We start from the raw sequence: 10,720 nt of genomic DNA, 5'->3' as shown, positions 1-10,720 counted from the left end.
AACGTTTAGCAAAGAGAGCAAGGTCATTTATTATTACCGAGATCATGATAATGTGGTAATCAACCAATCGAGCATTCTATTAATATTTACACATGTGCATATATTTAAATTCTTCTCTAGACGTAAATATTTGACAACCTGAATAAATCTTATGAAACTTGCATAACAGTTCCGAACAGATAATTTTGCTAAGAGCCATTTTGTAACTTCCACAAATGTATTTGCTATCATTTGATAGAAGTATTTTCGCGGTTTTCAAAACCATACAAATCCCCAGTTTCGATCATGAGGGCGCTATATAGGTCGCCATTCTGCAACACAGGGTTACAACGCACCTGTACACGGTACCAGATCTGTGCCCCCCCCCCCTCTCTCACTCTCCCTCTCCCTCCCCCATCCCTCTCCCCCCTCCCTCCCCCTCTCTCTCTCTCTCTCTCTCTCTCTCTCTCTCTCTCTCTCTCTCTCTCTCTCTCTCTCTCTCTCTCTCTCTCTCTCTCTCTCTCTCACACACACACATACAACACACAATCAACAAACATAACTATAATCAACAACATACAATTTTGGTAGTACTGGAATCATATCTACACATTTATTGCTGACGTTCGGATCGCCTTACAATGTCTCACCAAGAAGTAAAACTGACGTGTCTCGTAACTTTCAGGTCCTCCAAACTCCCGGTCTACAGATTCGTAGATTTACAGGAATCCTTCATAGAGAAAGCAACGAGCTAGTCGTCAAAATGTTACACAGAGTCAAACAATCTAAGACAATGTAAAACATCAACATAAAAATACTTTTCGTATTCTACACATTTTTTTCCCTACTTCTATTAAATATTCTCTGATACTTATATAAGTGTGTGAAATTTCATACAATGATTTCTGTGAACGTGTTTCTGAACTTCAAAAAATATTTTTTGTATGGTTCACGAATACTGAAATAACAAGGTAATACTTTAATACTAACATATTTGTACACTAAGATACGCCGTGTCATGGCGCCCTCACCCATCTGCCTACTCCTTTTACTACAAAGAAGGCCGATGAGGGCGTAACGGCACAGCGTATCTTACAGTTGATTACTAACACTACCAAGAGAATTTCGTTATGTATACTTCCATAAACTATTCAACCCTGAATTATTTTTAGTTTGATGAGAAAAATTAAAGGTGCGTGGCTTTTTTAGTCGATTCACGCTTGACATTTTCTATTACAAATAACAAGATTTGGTCCCCTCATCAAATATCCTTTGGCATACTTTTTTTTTTAAACTGAGGCTGTTGTAAATGAAATACTTCTATCCAAACACATCAAAGTCCTTGCTAGAGTGATATGATGTTAAACCTGTTCAGTCAACATTGCTACGAACTCTTCCATCGGTATTCATCCAGTTTCAGGGACCCTCTCGGGTTTTGCCTGAAACTTTCATATGCCCGATGATGTCATGACAATGTTGACTTCAAATTTGCATACAATTAGTGCCATGAGGTAGGTCGGTCACGTGATTCACGGAACTTTAACCTAAATACCTCATACCAGAAAGGATGTGAAAGGTAAACTAGTTTACCAACAATCCTTTGCGGTATTTACTGTCATCAGCATCACTGCTGTCATCAGCTGTCCGATAGGCCCAGCTGATTAAGCTGCTGTCAGATGACATCATTATGTTTACTTTCCTGTCATCTATCTGCCGGGAAAGTTTCATCGTGATCAATATGTTCTTTTAATAGTTCTTTTGAGTTCACTTTTGTTTCTAAGTTTGCTTCTGAGCTCGATAAATCTTTTGTTATGTTTTCATCTATGTCTTTATTCATGTTTTCTTCATCAAACTTTGTGCGGTTTGGGTCATCATCTTCCTCAGTTTCATCGTCGTCTATTTTTTCATCTTCGTTCTTTTCTTCAAGTGATGACCACTTTTCAACCTTCCACCAATCTTTATCACCATCATCATCATCATCATCATTATCGTTTCTGTTGTCACCCGGTTTTTCCAAGGAAGTTGACTGTCTGTCTCTTTCTATACTCTTACTGTCTTTTTCTATGCTCTCGCTATCAACACGTTTTCCCTTTTCAGACGACCATGGTTTCACTTTCCACCAATCACTTTTTTTCTTTTCGTTCGAGGGTTCGCTGCTGTCTTCCTCGCGACTTTCAGAAGAAGACTCTGAACTAGCCAAGTAACGCTGAGCCTCTTCCCCTTTCTTCTGTTGATCTTCCTGATGTTCTCTACTCTCCACACTCTCGTCATCCTCTTCCTCCAAATCTTCATCTTCCTCCTCAGAACTATCTTCTAGGTACTCCTCTGACTCGAACTCTGCCCACTCGTCATCATCCTCGAAGGTTCTACTTCCATTCTTTCGTTCTTGTTCCTCCTTTTCCATTTCTTCCACTTCATGTTCTAATTCTATCAGATAAATCTTCTGTAGAACATAATAACAAAAAAAGATGATATTATTCAACTTGTATTTGCGTCATTCCAATCTTTCATTTTCATAAATCAACTATAATTTTCGTTGATACATGTGTGGAGCGCCCACAACGTAACGAGCGTTCACAACACTCACCAGTACAGTTCATGCGTCGTGTCGTTCCGCCCTCAACGGTACAAATGATTGGATGATGCATGAGAGACACCCATACCCAAACACAGCGTACCTTACAGACCACATACTGCAACTAGTACTCTTACTCACCGCTTCATTGTCTTCCTCTTCCAAACCTTCTTCGTTCGTAACGTTGTACTTAGTCATGTTTCTATCCCCAAGATCTGCTACTTCACATACACCACATGGCTCCTCATAGTAAGCCCTGACGATAGCAGCTCTGACGTAATCGTAACCAAGGTAACTGTATGGCATAGTTATATGCTCTACAAGTTTACCACATCTAATAATGGAACACAGAAATTAGAAAGAAACAATGATTCGTTGCTCGGTCTGACGTATTCGTTTTATACTGCTAAGAACATTGGGAAAACCTTAGCTAGATAGACCACTAAAATATAAGCGAACGTTTCACAAGTGTAAGCATATGTGTAAGTATAGCTAGCTTTGCCTTTACAGGTACGTGTAGACGTGTCAGCTAGACATTTTAGCAGCCAATAACCAGTTGAGGGTGAAGAAATAATATCCGACTCTCAACATACAAGCAGTCTGTTGTTGCAGCAACGACTCTGACATGTCTTCGGGCTATGCTGATATAGTGTACAAACATCAATATTCCAATGGCATCTACCCTGCAATTTCACTGCAGATTTTTATGATTTATTCACGCTCCCACAACGTTACACTGATCGTGTGCTTCTCCATGTCCAAAAGTCACATTGTTCATGAAAATGTTAATTACATTTGTCTTGCAATAGAGATTCACTTATTCGACTACAAGTGTCCTTCAGGATAACGGACAAGGCTGTCATTTGTTGAAATCGAGGAAGGCAAGATCAATCAGTGCGAACTATATATAGTTGGTGTTTTAGAACAAGCATCACCTGGAAATTTCCTTTGAAGAGTTGTTTGTAACGAAGTTCAAAAATACGATTATACTGAAAACGGCCGTTGAGGGCGCTCCACTCTAGTGTCAATGTAAGCCTACGACATTTACCTGTCATATACGATTACATCATCCTTCTTGCCATTCAAGTTTGTCCAGATGTCGTGTTCATAACGTTCCTGGTAGACAGGGAACTCAACACGGCTTGTAAGTGCCCCAATCATGAGTTGAGAGTACAGCTTCTTCGAATTGACGATAAAGAAACTGATCTCATTCATGTCTTGGGAAAGGAAGTGTTGCCGCAGTGCCTCCAAGCTGTAACCAATTCAGAATAACATACATTCACATTGTCTTTATTTGAAAACCAAAAGCTTTATGAAATCATTCAACAACAACAACCCCCCACCACCATCACCCTCGTTATTTTTACAAGAAAAACAATATTTCTTATTTATATTTTTTCTGTTATGCCTGTCATTTTTTGAACGATTTACAAAAAGATAGCTACGATTGTGATTAAAAAGAAGAATCGAAACTAATTGATCACGGCGAGCATTGAAAATTTCGTGATCAAGAAACAGAAGAGCGACAGGGAGATATTACGTTAACATTTATTATGCTAATCAAAGGAACACTTTGCTATCTATCGTGTTTCGTTTTTTTTGTGAATTATGAAATAGTTTCTCAAATTCACATCTCCACATATTTTAATATCTTACAAATGATATAATAATACGACTTCGCAAAAAAATCAGTCATTGTCAAAGATTCCCACTCACCCGGTGGCCTGCGACTGACAGAATGATCAGCTAGCGCTGAGTAGTGATACGACGGTTACCTTGCCTCTGTTTTCCTCCATTGGGTTTATGGAGTTGACCTCGCCCCGTTGCCTCACAGTCCACAGAGCTGGCTCTGTGCACTCCTGAGAAATGGGGGAGCTCCATACCAATGTGGCAACAGACAGCAAGGCAGCCAAAAGCTTGCCTTGGTGCCCCATTTAGAGGTCTGTAAGAGAAGGAAAGGGGAGTGAACAACGTTATTGGTAGCTTAGTAAGCTGAGAAATGTGAAACCATCATGATCACTGGAAACACACTTGTCAATTTGATGAGTATAGTTAGTCTAGTTCCTATACGGTATCATTACGATTTACACCTCTACTCACAGTATAGTCAAAGTCGTTACTCTAGAAGTCCTGAGATACATGAGATGCAATTCAAACTTCACCCACAGCCACCCACACATGTCTTTGTTAATCAATCACAAATTCTAACCAATAACCCAGTCCCTCATAAAGTTAGTGTTTATAGGGGCAGTTATGTAATGTCCAAATATGGTATATTTTTCAGCTCTGGATGCTACTTATACACTGTTTACGTTGGGGTTCACTGATTTGATGAACAACTTTTTGTGCTGATTGAGGGACTTTGACCAGATGTGGTTAATTAGAAACCATCATTTTGACATCTAGACTAAGTATAGTATACACATTTGGCAAATACGGCACATACAATTTTACTTGTATTTTGTAAATCGTAACGGTATCATAGAGGGACTAGACTAACTTGCTGTGCTGTTCACTGGGAATGAAACAGCCTTTCTGTTGATATCCTAATTCACATTATCTAAAACCACTAACCCTGGAGTGAACTTCACTATGTTCAAATCGATGTAGAAATACGACTGGATATCCTTTCCTTACTTATTCCATTCATATACTACATCATATAAAGGAAATATAGTCGTATTCCTACATCAAATTTTCATCAGATTGGGTCTATGTTGGCGAAAATGTGTGGGTTTTTTTAAAAAAAAAGAAACAGCTGGTCGTACGCCCACCATTTGGGAACATTCTATTGTAGTTTGTATTACTGGGTGGCCAGTTTATCTCAGCGAACGTTTATTTTCTCTCCAAATCACTGATTATTTTCACACTAGTCAAAATCATAAAAGAATATATGTGCAGATTTACAGGTGATAAAGTTATCTGATTGCATAGTGTCAACAGACACCCAGACAGTCCAAAGACCATGGATGGCGCAAACATAGGCATGTTGTGAGATTTACGGTGGTCGGATTTTCGTGTCACGGATAATGCCTGATCATAACTAAATATAGAATCAACACCTTTTTACTGTGATATGTATTTGCAGAATAAGATAACATACGCGAACTGTAGTCAAGGGTACAGTTTGAAAGGATGTAAGATAAACTATGCAACAAGCTTGACGCAGTTTATTTTCGCACATATGATCCATGCATATTGTTGGATATTCATCTAGGTGATTTTCCGCAGCTCACCCACAAAGGTTCGGACCCAGTTACACTCACAAACGCCACTCATTTTATAATACATTTAATTATCGTGCTTTCTAGGTCGCAATCATTGCATTCTGTTGTTGGTCAGAGTTTGATGACCTTTTCCTCGTATTAAAGTCATATCATCAGTATCTCGAACCACGCACGGTGCAGTGGCAACCTAATTTTAGATGAGTAATTCGAGCTGATGCCTTTTGTCCTACTGGAATCTCCCAACCTATTTCATATTCATAGCCTGTGACTACGATAAAAGGGTGATCATTGGTCAATTAATATTGATACCATACAGAGTTCAGTATACGCGACGTTTCACAACTGTTCCGAATTGTAATGATGGCAAGACAGGTTTTGTTGGTAGAGAGACTACAGTATGGTCGAAACCACAACAACAACAACAACAACAACAACAATAATAACAATTATTGGGCACGATCAGGGAAAGTTGTGTTCTGAACAAAGTTTAATATAAAAAGAAGTCAACAGAGAGTAGGAGTCCATTTGATCGCAAATAACGAGACTCAAATGCATTTGATAAATTGATGCAAAGTATTGCTTAGGAAGATGATAAGTGGTTTAGATTGCAAAGAATTTTTGGTACCTACTGAACTGGAATTTCACAAATTTCTCGAGAAGGCGATCGACCATCTAGTTTGTCCACTGAAATCGACAGGGGTTCGTAATTTGAGCGCCAAAACGTAAATCTAAATTAATGAGTTTATATCATCTAGCCGCCAGACACTACTCGTCTTACTCTTACGTAATGGAATGCAGCGGATCGCTTTACTCAAAACAAGTACCAAATATTTTACACGTATTTCAGGAGGATTTGATCAGCTCTGGTTTGCGAGAATGGACTTTGGAACGATTGACTGTCGAAAAATAGTTCATTACATTATGATGTAAATTATTTGAAATATATCAAAGCCAAATATTGCATTGTAGGTATATCACGTGTCAGGATAAAACATCAAAATAGTTATGATTTATGTGTATCTTATCTGTTATCTATTTTTATGACTTCTAGATTGACAGATCTGATTGTCTACGGCGTGTAAACATGTCGTGATCAGCATTTTCCATTTCGTCAACAACTCTACTCTATGATTGTGTTGTGTATTATAAGTCAACAAGAGCTCATACGAATATACCACATTGTATGCAAATGTCCAGGTCACAGAAGAACTTGAAAAACAAGCTCTCGAGGTTGCGGTGACATATACATCAACTTTCAAAACAACATGCGAATCGCTCACAGTATAAGACATAACTTACTCTTAAAACACAGAACAATGCAGGTTGGCAAAGTTCGAATTGGCATATTTTAACCTGGTTTTTTTTTATCACAATACAGTGCAATGTACCACTATCCAGTGTAAAGTCTATTATCATTCAAGTTCAATACCAATCGAAGTTCATAACCCGCACCATGACTTAAGTATAAGATGTTCCGTGCAAAAAAACACTGCAAGTTATCACTACTGAAAAAATAACATTACGCACTTACCAGTTAATATCTACTTTTTAGTACGCTGCTGTGGTCACGTCGCTGTTTGAGGTTCATATGACGGGGGAACTACTCACTCGTAATATAGCTACTATCTAGTGACGTCATGATAACATGTAATTTACATACAATGCCCAAGCCGATCGGAACAGCGCCATCACGCGACAGCACGTATCACAATCGTGAGAAAATAGAATCAGACGTCGACGTCACAAAAAGGTCAAAGACATTTTAATGTGAATACAATAGGAAAAATAAAACACAGGACCTTTGTTGGTCTATTTAGATTTACCCGAGTCCAATTCTTTTCATATTTGTCAGTATAGGTAGATAGAAACGGGTCCGAAGAGCACGGTTAGTGTATTAAAAAAAAACACTACCATTTTACCGAAAATTATTGAAAAGCAGTTGACTTTTTTTTAAATGTGATATATTGTAATATTTGACTTCAAGTTCACCTGTCTTGTCTGCAATAGACACCAAATAAAACACTTGTTGATTGTGACTATATTAATTTACTTATCTTGGAAACAAAATACATATTTTAATCGATTTTGTACGATAAATCTGAGTCGTACAAGATTTATTAGGAGTATACTAGGTCTTGATTAGGGAGCCTCCAGAATTACAAGGAGGGGGGGGGGGGCGCAGGGGAAATCAGGCCCAGGCTGTTGCATAAAATATGTGCCTCTAACAATTCAGTCATGCTTAAAAAAGTGGCCCTCTCTCAATTTTTCTTTCTCTAAAACATGACCATCCCCCTGTTAAAATATTTTTGTTAAACGAGGTAAAATGTTGTCAGACATGGAAAAGTTCCTGAATCAATGGTAAGGACTTAATCCCACCACTGCCACCAAGTTTTAAAGGCATTGGTAATTCCCCCCTACCACCACCTGAATTTGTCACTACCCAGGCCTCTAGGTCTGTGTTTGGATCTCATTGGCTGAGCTGAAGGCCCGGGCTGATGAAGGCAACAACTCCGATCCTAAAGCAGAATTCCAAACGAATAGAATGTCACCCCTAAAAACACAAGATTCGTGACATGACTCTAGCTGTGCAACAACTCATACATGTTAGCCCGTCTACATCGCTAATCTGTGCTACATAACTTTTGCCTACATTCATGAGTGTAGGCGAGAGTAATCGTAGTCTCATATCAGTGATGTAGACAGACTGAGTGTGTGTAGGTGAGATATATTGTAGTGTCAGATCAGCGATGTAGACAGGCTGAGTGTAGGCAATAGCTATCATGGTGTCAGATCAGCGATGTAGACAGGCAGAGAGTGGGTGAGAGCTATCGTATACAAAGATCAGTGACGGGCTACATGTCATAGAACCCGGATAAACACTCACCTCAGTCCAGAGTCTATGGATATCAATAGAACCGGATTTTGACAATGCCAGGCCCACATAACTCAAAATTGACGAATACATTTTATATTTGGAAACGAAAGTAACCAAATAGACATATGCCAACATTTATTACTCGTATTGTTTCTGCTTTGAGTGATCAAATTACATTTCCATCAATATCAACTAACAGAAAAAACACATTACTTAGGTACATGAAATTACTTGTTCGATGAGATGTTTTTTCCCGATATACGCTAGTGTGATAGCCCAATGATATGATTGCACGTCGTTGTTTAGTTACATGATTAAAAAAAGCAATTACAATCTTGTTCAATTTTAGCCTTGTTATAAGTATGTATAGCCTGTGTGCGACGATGATGATAAAATAAAATCATGGATGGAATTTAGGATTTGTGATTGGATATGTGACAAGTATCCTCGGGGACAAAAAAGGTGACTACTCCGAGGACAAAAATTAGCATTCTTCTTCCGACTCGTATTGAATGGTACTTTAATCACAGGCAGTCCCCTCCACAGTCTTGGACTGAGTTTAAATTTTGGGGTAGAAGAATAATCGTCTGGTATGCACAGCTACAGAAAACCTAATCCTGAATAACATAATGATCCTGTCAAATCCTTATAAATGCATGTAATGTCAAGCTTCACTGAGAAGATTGCTCAAATTAAATGCGGGGATCAAGGATCGAACATGGGCCTTTACAAAGCTTTAGTAAATGTAAGCAGTTAACGTTTGACACTTTCAAGTGGCTTTTGATTATTTACCACTATCCTACGTACTGGGATTGTAATACGTAAAACGGTCCCCCTGTCAAGACCTATAATACCTCTATCCTAGACAACCAATAAACATTAATAGCTATCTGGGCCATTATGACGGCTATAAATCATTATTATTACGTGATTGTACGTACGAATACTGCAGTCACGGGTTCGGAAATGTGTGATATATTCATAATCATATTTACGGATCTTGGATGTCAAGGGACTAGAAACAGTTTACAATCTAAGACTAAGACAACCTCGCTCAAGGCGACCAGATTACTTTTTTAATTTTAGTATTATTATATAATGTTCATACTTTGGTGTGTCTTTTATGAGACGTTTGTGGGATGAGTTTCGTTTCGGGCACACATAAATAAATCTTTAGAAAAGAAAAGAAAAGCTTCCACCGTCAACGAGGTCCATAATTTATATATACACGCAGATGTAGCGTACACACACACACACACACACACACACACACACACACACACACACACACACACACACACACACACACAATGTCTGACTCTCTCCATCCATCTATCCATCACTCCGTGACGCACTCTCTCTATTCCTAGATAGTCCACCATTGACCCACATATCCATCCTGACATCCTATCTATCTATCTATCTATCTATCTATCTATCTATCTATCTATCTATCTATCTATCTATCTATCTATCTATCTATCTATCTATCTATCTATCTATCTATCTATCTATCTATCTATCTATCTATCTATCTATCTATCTATCTGTCTGTCCGTCCGTCCGTCCGTCCGTCCGTCCGTCCGTCCGTCCGTCCGTCCGTCCGTCTGTCCGTCCGTCCATCCATCCATACATCCATCCGTCTTGTGTGACCAAAGTTCAAATCATCTATTAACATTCAAACAGATCGACCCAGTGTTAGGAATTTCCAGTGAGTGACAACCACCCGGTCAAATACCGTACCTTTATTGTTATCAACTCCATGATTAAGATGAAAAGTCATGGGTTTTGTGTGTGTGTGTGTGAGTGTGTGTGTGTGTGTGTGTGTGTGTGTGTGTGTGTGTGTGTGTGAAAATTATACCTTTCACTCCCCCCCCCCCACCGTATACATAATGTACTTGTAATACGACTTGACCCACAACCCGGGACCCATAGGCGCCTCTAGAAAACAACAATAAAGAGTATTTTCACGTTGAGGGCGCTGTTGACAGTGGTGGAGTTTTAATCTACTCCTATAAATAACGCACACGATAGATAGAAAGAATCTGCGTTTTGAATTTACTT

At 38.9% G+C, this 10,720-nt stretch overlaps 1 pseudogene across 1 annotated transcript; it reads right to left on the bottom strand.

The window, feature by feature from the left end:
* Nucleotides 1-578: 578 nt before the first annotated feature.
* Nucleotides 579-7,377, bottom strand: LOC144436242 (uncharacterized; annotated as a pseudogene). Its single transcript, XR_013480944.1, has 5 exons — nt 7,313-7,377; nt 4,271-4,496; nt 3,603-3,806; nt 2,696-2,888; nt 579-2,422 (listed from the first exon to the last, which is right to left on the bottom strand). The product of XR_013480944.1 is annotated as an uncharacterized LOC144436242 (transcript).
* Between the last annotated feature and the right edge of the window lie 3,343 nt (nt 7,378-10,720).

The sequence above is a fragment of the Glandiceps talaboti genome, chromosome 6, assembly GCF_964340395.1.
Source record: "Glandiceps talaboti chromosome 6, keGlaTala1.1, whole genome shotgun sequence".
NCBI lineage: Eukaryota > Metazoa > Hemichordata > Enteropneusta > Spengelidae > Glandiceps > Glandiceps talaboti.
Note: the sequence above shows the minus strand (reverse complement) of the source record. Positions and strands in the feature narration are given on the sequence as shown.